This window comes from Bos grunniens, chromosome 27 (genome assembly GCF_055505025.1).
Source record: "Bos grunniens cultivar Pamir isolate PY7600 chromosome 27, Bosgru_T2T1.0, whole genome shotgun sequence".
Lineage (NCBI taxonomy): Eukaryota > Metazoa > Chordata > Mammalia > Artiodactyla > Bovidae > Bos > Bos grunniens.
The window spans coordinates 12,034,252-12,048,894 of NC_141191.1; positions in this window are offsets into that span (position 1 = coordinate 12,034,252).

The window sequence follows — 14,643 nt, forward strand, 5'->3', positions numbered from 1 at the left end:
CAATCATGTCTGACTCTTAGCGACCCCATGGACCGCTGCCTACCAGGTTCCTCCATCCATGGGATTTTCCAGGCAAGAGTACTGACGCGGGGTGCCTTTGGGAAGCCCCTTTATCTCATGGTAACAGACCTCAAAATTTTTCTATTCTTTATATGATTTTTACCATCATTTCTTTAAATGTTGTATATCTGGTGAGTGGGGTTTTTTTTTAAGAAATAATTCTTCTGAGTCATTTAATGTGTAACCATATTTATCAATGATAAATACATTTTATAAAGTAATTGATTTTAATTTTGTAAAGCAGAACCATAATTTCATCTTATTGTTGTTCAGTCACTAAGTCATGTCCAACTATGTGACTCCATGGATTACAGCATGCCAAGCCTCCCTGTCCCTCACTATCTCCCAAACTTTGCCCAATTTCATATCTATTGACTTGCTGCTGCTATCCAACCATCTCATCCTCTGCTGCTTCTTCTCTTTTGCCTTCAATCTTTCCCAGCTTCAGAGTCTTTTCCAATGAGTCAGTTGTTCACGTCACGTGGCCCGAGTATTGGACTTTCAGCTTTAAAATCGGTCCTTCCAATGAATATTCAGTGTTGATTTCCTTTAGGATAGAGTGGTTTGATATTCTTGCTGTCCAAGGGATTCTCAAGAGTCTTCTTTAGCACTACAATTTCAAAGCATCAGTTCTTTGGCACTCAGCCTTCTTAATGGTCCAACTCTCACATCCATCTGTACATGAGTACCAGAAAGACCATAGCTGTGACTGTGCATTTTTGTTGGCAAGGTGATGTCTTTGCTTTTTAATATGTATGTGTTTGTCATAGCTTTCCTTTCAAGAAGCAAGCTTCTTCTTATTTCATGGCTGCAGTCAGCATTTGCAGTGGTTTTTGGAGCCCAAAAAGGGAGAATCTGTCAGTGCTTCCACTTTTTTCCCCCTTCTATTTGCCATGAAGTGATGGGACTAGATGTCGTGATCTTAGTGTTTTGAATGTTAAGTTTTAAGCTAGCTTTTCACTCTCCTCTTTATCTTCATCAAGAAACTCTTTAGTTCCTCTTTGCTTTCTGACATTAGAGTGGTATCATTTGCATAGCTGAGGTTGTTGATATTTCTCCCATCAATATTGATTCCAGCTTGTAACTCATCCAGCCCAGCATTTAGTACGATACATGAATAATATAAGATGCATTTGGATGGGCTCATATAAATTATAATGAAAGATAAATTTTATATCAACTTATAAATTTAGTTCTATAAGCTGAAAAGAAAAGACAGAGGAACCAGAGATCAAGCTGCCAACATTTGTTGCATCATAGAGAAAGCAAGCGAATTCCAGCTATCTCTGCTTTATTGACTACGCACTACAATTTGACTGTGAGGATCACAAGAAACTGTGGAAAATTCTTAAAGTGATGGGAATACCAGAACATCTTACCTGTCTCCCGAGAAACCTGTGTGTGTGTCAAGAAGCAAGAGTTAGAAGCTGACATGGAGCGATGCGCTGGTTCAAAACTGGGCAAGGGTGACAACATGCAGCCTGCCGAACTCCTTGCCCAGTTTTGAGCCAGCCCATTGCTCCATGTCAGCTTCTAACTCTTGCTTCTTGACACACACACAGGTTTCTCGGGAGACAGGTAAGATGTTCTGGTATTCCCATCTCTTCAAGAATTGTCCACAGCTTGTTGTGATCCACACAGTCAAAGGCTTTAGTGTACTCAATAAAGCAGAAATACATATTTTTCTGGAATTCCCTTGCTCTCTCTATGATGCAACAAATGTTGGCAGCTTGATCTCTGTTTCCTCTGTCTTTTATTTTCAACTTATAGTAGGACTAAATTTGTAAGTTGACATAAAATTTTTCTTTCATTGTAATTTATGTGAACCCATGCAAATACATCTTATGTTATTCATGTATATGTCCTTAAACATTATATATGTTATAAGATAGTGTGAAATATTTTATGTACATATGTATTATTTAAAGTGTACTATGCTAACATCTTAGATATATAACTGATAACATTAAATTTTTTATATTTGTTTTTATAATTTAGGAGTTTTCCTAGTGAATTTCCACAGCAAAGCACAGATAGTTCTTTGGGGGTTCCAAGTCCAGATCTAAAAATCAAGTTTGAGTTAATATTTAAAGTCTAAGTCACTTTTCATAGCTATTTAGAGTTCCTGTGTTTACATTAGCTTAAAAAATTGACCTTTTTGCTCATAGATGTTTGTTACAAAATAGTAGAGAAGGGTTATTTCATGAGCATAAAAACTGTGATGTTTCCTAATACACAGTCAGGTTGCATGTTTATTTTGAGAGGTAGAGAAAGAACGAGAGAATAGAGGATTAATACCTATTCCCAAAGATATTTTGGTCACAAAGTATTGGAACTTAAAGCTCACAGTATCTCTGGTCCACTTGACTTTAGTTTCATAAACTGCAGACTCATTGAAGCTTGTCTTTCTTGGGCTGCATCCTTCATGGACATTAACAATAAAAATCCACTGCATCTATTGAGTATCTTCTATTTATAAGATGTGTTAGGTTCTCTTTTATCAATGTAAGTAGGAGAAACACACAAAAATAGAGACAGAGAGGATGATACAGGAATAAAGAAGGAAAAGAACACAAAGACATAGGTGAGACAGTAAGAAAGAATGAAGGGAGAGAGGAGAGAGATACATAGAGAGAGGACCGTTAGTGAGTGATAAAGATGCACAAAAAAAGAGAGAGAGAAGAAAGGTCAGAAAATTAGAGAAAGGAACAGAAACAGTGTCTGCTTTACACATGAACTACAAGAAAAAAAAATCTAATATAATTTAACTGGTAGTCAGTCCATGATTATATAAATATTTCTGCAAAAAAGGAAAAGCAGGGCACAGGTGTCATGGTTATGATCATATAAATGCCATTATTTCATATGCATCTATTGCTGGGAGCAATCTCTTCTTCATTTTATTTGAAAATTCGGCTTATAATATGCAGTGATCCATCATTTGTAAGAGAAATGTGCAGAAAGATAAATTGTACAGTAGTCTGACAAATCTTATTAGAGCAACATATAGAAGAGGAAAAATTAACAGCTAATCCATTATAAATGTCAAATCTACAGTGCCACTTTCTTCATAACTATTGTATTTCCATTTCTTTCTCATTAATTCTTAGTCCTTATGAAATAGTTTTCATTGGTTGGTCACTCATGTAAATCCATGAACTTCTAATCAAATATGTCACTGTTACCTTTAATTTAAAAGCATTATTACAAAAAGTCAGTGAAAATTTTCTTTCTGAAAAAACAGACCAATGCATACCTAAAATTAATCACATTGGCCTTTTCAGTTAAAATAGAGGGGGAAAACCTTATTTCAACTTTCTGTTCAATTTTAAATTATTATAATTATATGTAGAAGTAGAAAAGCAAAAGAAGTTACTATTTAATATTTTCAGAAAGACCATAAATAAATAACTTAACAATGTATTTACTAGATTCTTTAGGGAAAGGATTGATTGTTAGATAAGTATCTGAGGCTATCTATTTATGGAGGATGCTTGTTAACTATTATTTTTTCTTCCTGGCACTTTTTCCTTTCACCTTCTTTTTGATCTGTTGGTAAATCTCTTGTTTCTTTGTATGTGAGTCTATAACAGAAGCAGCAACAGAATCAATGAGGATTTTTTCCAAGTAGAGTAAAGAAGTTTCAAACACTTTGATACTCCCCTGATGACACACAGAATTTAATTTTTGTTCTATTCAAGTCTACCCTTAATGACTTGCATGGCCAATAGAAAATGGCAGAGGTGACGCTTGGCCGACTTCAGGTCTAGGTTTTAAGATGACTAACAGCTTATTTAATTCCCTCCAGGAGCTGTGAGTGAAAATATGAGAAATTTAACTATTCAGAGGCCACCATTCTCTATGGAAATCCCAAATACAGAGATTGTCCACATGTAAGCACTCCACCTGAGAGTACTCCACCTGAGCAAGCTTTCTACCAGTCCTCATAAAGACAGCGGAAGTCATCATGGTTTATCTAGATTAGGTTTAATAACCTCTGTTAAAACCAGTTGAAATAGGAGGTTTTCCCAGGAAATCCTTGCCAAAATGTATGAGCTACAAAATTGCAAGATACAATAAATATCATCTTTTGAGCTACAATGTTTGTGGTAGCTGTTACAGTAGGTTTCATATATGAATGTTAAAAGTGAGGATTTTTTGCCAGAATTATTTAAAGGAGATTTTGTGAACATACAGAAACCTTATTGACCTATGGGCATACTCACCCTTTAAGTTAAGTGTGATATGATTTAATAAGTTGATTCAGGTTTTAGGATTTACAATATAAACCAGTTTGATTTTATTCCTAGTATTTGCAACTTTATAATGTTTGAAAACCATCCTGGTAATCTCACATTTGCTTATAATTGTCTAAAAGCTTTTGACATTGTAAATAATTTACTAAGACCACAATAACACATTTAGGTACATTTTGCTGTAGAAAATAAGTTGGAAACTTTTTTGAATAGGTACACCCTTTAACAAGATATGAAGACTGATTAACTCTTACTCTTGTGACCTTCACATTGTGTTACTGTCTTGGGACTCTTCTAGTCCTTGATTGCTCTACTCTCATCTCCAGTGGCATTTCTTCCTCCACTTTTTCTATTATAATGTCACCATTTTATGCTTGTTTTCTCCCTCTAGATATTAAACTGCTGTGATTATTTTCCTCTTCATCATTTCTCTATTTGTCTCCTACAGATGGCTATGTGGCTCTTAACTCTACATTTCCAACACCCAACTAGTGGTTCTATCTCCATGTACCAACTTCCAATCACCTCTTTACTACTATTTTAGTAATTCCAATAACATGCAACACAAATTGCCTAAAAGTAAAGGCCTTTCATCTCCCCCTGTCTTTCTCTCTTTCATCTTCTGCTAGTCTTTATTCAACAGAAAGATCAGATTCTTCTTATGAGACAGATGTTACTTTTGCAATTTCTACCTATGTATTAAGATCTCCTTTTCACTCACAAAATGTGACCCCACCTTACAGTCACCTCCTATGTTTGACACATAATGCTAACAGGAGGTTTTCTTCATGCCTAGCTTAACTACCATATCCTATAAGTGATGTCCCAACCATTTTTGAGCACATTCTCAGGAGGGATATAGCACAACAACTATTTACAAATTTGATTAGAATGGCCAATTCTACTATTAGTCCACGAAGTAGGGTAACAACTGCAGTGTTACTTCTATAACAAACATGCACATTTAATGTCCTGTATGCAACCAAACACTATTCAGAGTTTTAGTGTAAATGGTGCCATGTGTATAACAGCATATCACAACACATCCCAAACTAAGAATTTGAGACCTATTGAGAAGTACCAGCTTGATAATCTTACAGTCCCTAATAATATTGTATGAAGTTGAATTCAACATATTTATTATCAAAAAGCACATTGGTTTGAAAATCAGCTGGTTTACAAACAAGTACAGCAAAGTGTATGATTGCAATAATGCTGCTGCTGCTAAGTCACTTCAGTCGTGTCCGACTCTGTGCAACCCCATGGACGGCAGCCCACCAGGCTCCCTGTACCTGGGATTCTCCAGGCAAGAACATTGGAGTAGGTTGCCATTTCCTTCTCCAATGAATGAAAGTGAAAAGTCAAAGTGAAGTTGCTCAGTCGTGTCCGACTCTTAGTGACCCCATGGACTGCAGCCCACCAGGTTCCTCTGTCCATGGGATTTTCCAGGCAAGAGTACTGGAGTAGGGTGCCATTGCCTTCTCTGGATTGCAATAATATACCCATGCAAATGGTATCTCATCCTGAGGTATGCAGGTGAAGGGAAGGACTGGGACTGGGATGACTGTTACCTGAACTGAATCTCATGGGACAGAAGAAACTAAGTCAGAAGGAGCAGTTGGCAGGGTTGTAGGACATCAAGGAATTGCGACTCAGATAAAAAAGAGCATCATGTCCCTAAAGGTACAAAAATGGGAGAGATTATAGCAACGTTGGGAAATTCCTTTTAACTATTTAAAATGAATAAAAAGTATGAGATAATATGGTTTTGAAAAGTCATGTTTAACTCAGAAAGAGGACTTTTCATATCTTGATAAGTAGCTTTGATTTTTAAAAATAGGATGAGGGAAACTGATCATTTTAACTTGATAGTCAACACTCTGCTTTACAAAATAACTTTGCTGATGGAGCAGTTCAAAATGTGATGGCCAGATATCATGTATGAAGACCAAATATGTTGAAAAAAGACAAAATACATATTGAGATTCTAAGCTTTTCTGGGGGTAGTCTAGATGGTGAGAGAGATTAAAAAGATGTTCAAAATGTAGACTTTATAGAATGTAGTGACCTCATGAAAAATGGATAGTTGAGGGTAGAGTCAAATGGCATGAAGGCAGACTCTTAATCCTTAGTTAGGTTGGCTGGATGGTGGGGTTACATTTCAAAATTGGAATATGAGAATATGATCAGTCATGAGAAGGAACACATTCAATCGTAAGTGCATTATTACCCCAGTGTTGGGGTCCAAGGGTAGAAAATATTCTTGGGAGTAACTAAGAGAAAGAAAAAGAAAGTAACTTCTATTCCCAGATAGTGAAAGATGGGTAAGTGCCAAACAACCCTACAGTTTCTCATCTATGTGTCAATCTTATTATCTATAAATTTATTGATAAGTAAATTTAGGTGAAAAGAAATTCATGATTTAGACCAAATCACACAAGTCAAAATTTCAAAAGACAGGAACCAAACTCAGTTCATTTCTGGCAACCAAATATTTTTCTTTCAACTATACCTGAAATTAGAGCATTTTAGAGGTAGAAATTAAAGCATGGTTAACTGGGCTGGAACACATCTAACATAAGCAAATTGATATGACTTAACAAAAGTGAATTTTAGTTATTATTTATCCATGCAGAAGGAATGCCAGTATAAAATCAAGCTGGAATCTCTCAAGGATCCTTATTCTCATCTCTCTACTAGTTTTCCTTTCTTTTCCCAGCTTCTATTAAATTACTATATCAAAACAGTCACACAGATAATTTTTCAAGAGCAAAAGAGAGGTCTGAGATTGTTTGCCTTTTAGTTTGAAATATAGTTAGATTCTTTGGTGAAAATGTATTCTCTTATAAATAGAGAATTATAAAATATTAAAGATACCTATTTGAAATTATCCATTCTTTCTAGATGCTGTGTTTAAAGGATAACTAAAATCACCACATATGTATCACAAATATAATTTATATCCCAAAATACACATGCCATACTACAAAGTTGAATCTAATAATTTAAAAAGAACAGAGCAGACATATACTCCAAGTGTGTTTCATCTGGTCAAATACAAATGAATTTAAGACTAGCTAAGCCATTGGTATGAATCCTTTTGAGAGATTTTATAAGAAACTATTAAGAAAGAATTGTCTGTTTTAATTTATCCAGGCTTAAATACTATACAGGAAGATATATATTGAATTATAGCTGGGGATTTTTCTTTCAGAGAAGTTTTGCTTTTGCTTTAATTTATACGTAAATTTACACCTAGAGTAACATATATTTATAAACAAAAACAGAAAGGCTTAATATGTAGTTCAAATATAAATTTATACAGAATGATATCCATATCTCAGAAAAAAACCCAAAATATTTTAAATAGGAATGGTGGTTCTTATAACAATGTATTCTAGATAAAAGTAAACAATATGGAAATGGTTATGCCTAAATACTTTGTAATGTTCTTTTATATAATTTATTAATTGAAATTCACATTACAATGTGTATATATGTCATGCTCAAGGTGTGAGGTCTGAACACTGAAAACCCAGTAAATATCAAGGTTTTTATACACTACTATATGCCAGTTGCCATGCTAGTAATTTCTATAGGGATCATTTCATTTTATTCCCATCTAAAATTCAGTGTTGAGTTCAAAGTGAGTTATCTGTAGCAATATGGCAGACTTCAGATATTATCCAGTCGATCTCGTTACTGCCGTTCCCTCCATCTTTTTTTATCTACTCCTGTTGTTTTCTTGGGGCTTCCCTGGTGGCTCACTGGTAAAGAACTCTCCTCCCGATGCAGGAGACACAGGAGATGCAGTTCCATCCCTGGGTCAGTAAGCTCCTCTGGAGGAGGAAATGGCAACCTACTCTAGTATTCTTGCCTGGAAAATTCCATGGACAGAGAAGACTGGTGGGCTGTAGGCCATGGAGTCATAAAGAGTTGGACACCACTTAGCGACTAAACAACTGTTCTTTCACCTTATTGATCTGAAGTTTCCTGAAATTTTTCAGATTTATCTAACATGTTTGTTTTCAAAATAGTAAGCTGAAACTTAGATTGCTAACAGAATGTATAAAATTTTAGGAGAATTTTCAGAAACCAACTGACATGTTAGGAGCACAGTGAAAAACCTTCATTCAGGACAATGTATAAAATGAGAAATAAAGTTTTAAAGACATAATTAAAATGTTACAGAAACTAAGTCACATCCAGAAAGAACAAAGGGTTTTTTCTACAGGGTCCCTAAATTTAGAGTAGTACCTCAGTAATTCCATCTAGCATCACTTTGTTTCATGTTCATATGAGCACATATACTATATTTTATTTTCTCTATCTCCTACCATCTAGATAGAATTCAGCACCTAATTAGGTCCTGGCCTGCTGTAGTTGCTGGAAATTTTTTCAATGAGTTGACTTAGTAAAGAAGGGGAGAAAAAAGGGGGGTAGTATTTAAACTAAAACTTGAAACTCAGAACATTTCTACATTATGTACGTCTTAAACACTTCTAAGAACAAAGAAAATGCATAATAGAACACATACTCCTAAGCTTTGGAAGACATTAAAAATGGAAGCAAAAACAAAGAACAATGCTGACAAGATGGAATTGTGTATCAGCTTACTGAGATCTGGTGCCTAGTGTAACTCCAATTCTATTAGGTTATCCCATTTTTAGTGTTCCCAACACACTACGATGACTCACCATCAGACCCCCAAACTGGAATCCTATGTGTCCTGATCTCCTCTTAATTGTATTGCTTCATCCATGGCAACTAAGTATAATGAAAGCATTCTAACTGAGAAGCAAATTCCCCAAAAGGAAATGGAGATTTTTTAGCAATGTGTACAAGCAGACTGCTTCCAAGAAACAATATACGAAGTATATACAAATCCACTGTTACTTGGTGAGAAAGTAGCGGGGGATTGGGACACGAAGCTATGATTCACAAAACAAGAGTGAGCATGAAAGGGTGTTGACTGACCTAGACATGATGTTCTTACCGCATCATTTCTTGCAAGAATGAGTCAATAGAGGAAACTCATGGGATTTGCTTCTATGCGGAATATCCCCCATTGGTAATGTGAAGTCCTATAAACAAACAGGCAATATTCATTTGAAGACAAAAAAATAATAAAAATAAAATCTCAAAAAAGCAAAAAAAAAACCAAGTTAGTAGGAATTAGAATTGGTTTTCTGGGTCTTACAAATCTGTGCATTCCTTCTGAACCATTCCATTTTGTCTTTACAGCCTACACTTTACCAAAGTAATTTCCTGTCACATAATTCTGTTATATCTTGATAAACTGTTATAGTTGCTTGTGAAAGGGACTGTTTACATATTTGCATATCTTTATATCACAAACAACAGCTGATGGTTTTACAGAATTAAATTCTGATGGCATTAAATACCGTATATTATTAATTAATAGAAGCTCATGGCTTTATCTACAGCATCCAAGTATACTGTATAAGAAGCAGTTGCTTAATCATACACTCAATAAGTTTGTATTAAACCTCTATTCTGTGCTACAAACTGTTACTGGCACTAGAAATATAGTAGTGAACAAGACAGAATTGCCTGCCTTCTTGGAGATCACATTCTACTTTGAAAAGAGAGACAATAAACAAACAAAAATAAACTATATAGTATGTCAGCTGGTCATAGAGTCATTGAAGCAAAATAAAGCAGTGAAGGGATGGAATCGCGCTTGAGTTGTAAAAATACTTTAGATTTGTTCATTTGCTTGCTTGCTTGTTTTACCTATGAAAGTTTCTTTTATCACCATGATGCACATGATGGAAGTACATGTACTTTCCTAAAGTGCTAAAAGAGTTTAATGAAGTCTGTAAATCATGATTTATTGATGAAGTCAGGGCAAAGGTAACCATTACTCACCATTTTTTGTCACGAGTCTCTGCCTGTGTGTGTTTTGGTACACGAAGAGATGTTACTTAAACCTCAAGTCAAGTATGCAATGTTCTTTGGGTGAAAAATTCATATCTTTCTGACCAATACAATTGATCACTTTTTATTTTTACATGATTATAAAAAATCATGGCATGTGTCAGTCATACAGGACACCAGCATTAATATTTGAAAGATAAGCATTTGCTCAAGCATAATTTTTTTGCCTTCTCTCCAAAAATAGCATTGTCAGTTCTAGCTCTGCTAATGAAAGAAGAAATTTATTTCCTGCAAAATGTGCTAATCTGTGTTGTGGAAAAAGTACTCACACATATTATATACTTGATAAACTTTGATAGTTAATTAAAAAGGAAAGAAATAGAATTTTAAATACCAGGTCAACAGGATATGAATGTATTTTAGTAGTAGTCTACAGCAGAAGGACACCAAGGCCTATATGTTCTGAAACATCTCTCTTTCTCTCATTCAAACAAGCAATAAAATGACTGCATTGTAAAGCTGTGTTAGCACTGATATGTGAATTAATTAGTCATCATAAAAAAATGAAGTCTCAGAAGCACTGAGCCTTAACAGTTGGATTTGAATCTGAATGTAGATTCATTAGAACTGAATCTTCATCCTAAAAATGAGAGGGAGGGCAGCTTGAATAGAGATAGAACAGTAATAAACAAATAAACAGAAAATTACTGTGAATTTTAGCTTCACATTTTGGCCAGCTCTGTAGTTTTTCATTTTTACTTTATCCTTCCCATTTTCTTTAGTATTGATCCAAAACTCTGATAATATTTTTATGAGGTCAGATAAAATTTAATTACTAAGCTTAGTTTGAGACTTGTCACAGATTTTTGTATATTTCTCTGCAGTCATATAAAGGGTGTTCTTTTATGATCATATTAACAGAAAACCCTCAACAGATCTTGATTGTTTTTACTCTTTGGATTTAGTCTCATTTTTCTTACTTCAGGAAAAATGATTCTTTATGTACAGCAATACTCTTAAATGTATTTTTCAACAGCTGTGTTCATATTATTCTATACCTTCTGAATGAACAGATTTCTGTCTAATTCAGAGCAATAGATTTTTTTTTACAAACTAATAAGCAAACCATATTTCTATATAAATAGCCAAAAGCAAAGAGAAATAACATAGTAAAGCTAGACAATTTGTAAAGTGTACAGAAGAAAAGGATTGAAATTCTGATGATACATTAAAAAATAATTCTTAATTTGAATTCCAAATTTCATAAAGTTTGAAAAGATATCTGTTATTTCATAAACTGTACAGCTGTTTTTCTCAAATAGACTTTTTTCTAGTTGTTACAGGTCAAGTTATGCCAGTTTTGCAACAATCCAATTCTTTAGTATAACAGCCAGTCAACATTTCTTTTCTTCTCTAGATGGTAATAACCCTAACATTTCTGAATCTCCCCAAAGCAATCATTTAGTGTTCCAAATATTTAGTAAGAAAATTTGAAGAAAACTTAGTAGCACATTAGGTACTTCCTTCAACAAATTAGCCAATCTAGTCTCTAAAATAGGGATGGCATTTTAGAATCTCACACCTAGGACCATTTTAGAATGAATATAAAAAAGAGTAAGGCTTGAATCCTGGGTCTACTGAAAAGAAAGGCAGGGAGTACATTTTGTGAAATTGCTATTTGCTAAATCTGAATAGGTCTGTCACTCACTTGAATGTCATGGTCTTAAATTATTATGGAAATGGAACAGTCAGACCTTTCCATCCTTGTGAAATGGAATATCTCCCCCCATATCAATAAGCAAGAATGTAACAGCCATCAGCAATTTCAGGCCTCCAAACATGAATGAGAACTCCTAAAAGGGAAAGCAAAGCCTGTGATCCAGCAGATGCTATTCCCTCCTCATAGTAACAGCTGAAAAGCTGGGATAGAGGGGGATGTGAGAAGTCAAAAAAAAAACAAAAAAAAAACAAGGATGCTGGCCCCAGGTAGCTGAGATGAATATTAAAGGAATGACAAATAATCCCAGACATTGCATTTCCCCATATGTTGCTATTATTGTTCAATTTAAGTCCTGTCTGATTCTTTGCAACCCCACGGACGGTAGCACACTAGGCTTCCCTATCCTTAACCATCTCCAGGAGTTTGCTCAGATTCATGCCCTTTGAGTTGACGATACCATCTAACCATCTCCTCCTCTGTTGCTCTCTTCTCGTTTTGCTTCAATCTTTCCCAGCATCAGGGTCTTTTCCAATGAGTCAGCTCTTCACATCAGGTGGCCAAAGGATTGGAGCTTCAGTTTCAGCATCAGTTCTTCTAATGAATATTCAGGGTTGATTTCCTTTATGATTGACTAGTTTGAGCTCCTTGTAGTCCAAGGGATTCTCAACAGTCTTCTCCAGCACCACAGTTCAAAGACATCATTTCTTTGGCACTCAGCCTTCTTTATGGTCCAATTCTCACATCCATACATGACTACTGGAAAACCATAGCTTTGACTATAGGGATCTTTGTTTGCTATGTCTTTGATTTTTAACACACTGTCTAGATTTATCATGGTGTTCCTTCCAAGGAGCAAGTGTCTTTTAATTTCATGGCTGCATTTACCATCTGCAGTGATTTTGGAGCCCAAGAAAGTAAAATCAGTCACTGCTCCCACTTTTTTCCCCTTCTATTTGCCATGAAGTGATGGGAACAGATGTCTTGACTTAGTTTCTGAATGTTGAGTTTTAAGCCAGCTTTTTTCACTCTCCTCTTTAAGCTTCATCAAGAAGCTCTTTAGTTCCTCTTCAGTTTCTGTATTAGAGTGGTATTATCTGCATATCTCGGAGAAGGCAATGGCACCCCACTCCAGCACTCTTGCCTGGGAAATCTCATGGACAGAGGAGCCTGGAAGGCTGCAGTCCATGGAGTCGCTGAGGGTTGGATACGACTGAGCAACTTCACTTTCACTTTTCACTTTCATGCGTTGGAGAAAGAAATGGCAACCCACTCCAGTGTTCTTGCCTGGAGAATCCCAGGGACGGAGAAGCCTGGTGGGCTGCTGTCTATGGGGTTGCACAGAGTCGGACATGACTGAAGTGACTTAGCGGCAGCAGCACCTGCATATCTGAGGTTGTTGATATTTCTCCTGGCAATCTTGATTCCAGTTTGTAATCATCTAGCTGAGCATTTCACACGAATACTCTGCATAGAAGTTAGATAAGCAGAGTGACAATATACAGCCTTGTACTCCTTTCACAATTTTGAACCAGTGTGTTGTTCCATGTCCAGTTCTAACTGTCATTTCTTGACCCACATACAGGTTTATCAGGAGACAGGTAAAGTGGTCTGTTATCCCTACCTCTTTAAGAATTTTCCTCAGTTTGTTGTGATCCACACAGTCAATGACTTTAGTATAGTCAATGAAGCAGAAGTCGATACTTTTCCGCAATTCCCTTGCTTTCTCTGTGACCCAGTGACTGTTTGCAATTTGATCTCTAAAAGAGTGCAAAATTCCTTGAGATATATAGTTTTCCTTAATTAATAGTAATCTTTGATATTCAGACTGCCTGCCCTCCTTTGTTACAAACTTCTATATATCCTGACTTCTTCCCTCACTTCCTCGGAACATTTCTCAGGGCTACCTGAGATGCTACCTCCCAGGCTTGAAGTCCTAACATTCCCATTCAATAAAACACTCTATACATTCAGATTGTGACCATATTTTTTAGTCCACACACTGTGTAGAGTGTCTTGACAAAAAATCGAAAATGATGCTAAGAAGGTCACTGAAATCCTTCTATCAATGGAAACTTGACTCTTTGTTAGCACTGACATGAAGCTACTCGGGATTTCTCACTCTTTATGTTTTCAAGGGATGGACAATAAATGCCATTCAGGCCACTCTAAGATGCTTGGGCAATCTTCAGACGAATGGTGGGCATATTGGCACAGTTCTGCTGGGTAGCCAACTAAGAGAGAAGCTGTTCTCAAAGGAGGTCTCCTTCTGGTCAGATGATACAGCCCAAGATACAGCCATACAACCATATGGCCCCAGTCCTTCTCATAAATCCAGTTCAATGACAGAAGTTTGTACAATATAATTTCTGTGAATTAAAAAATACTAACTTTCTGCTGCAAACCACTTGACTGCACCCCGTTGAGCCTTGAGTTGCTTTGATATGGGAAAAGACAGGATCCCAACAAAATGAGTCAAGTAAGCTCCACTACTTTTGAGATTTGAATAGTCAAATAATAATCTGCATGTTGGCATAGAAATTTAGATATACATACAGATATAGATGATACAGATACAGACAAGTATATAGGTAAAGCAAGAGGTATATACACATGACTCTGCCTGTGTATTGGGGTTAGAGAGAACCATAATTATGTGTGCATGGTTGGGAAAAACTAGCATGGAAACACTGGTGGCCTTCCTATATT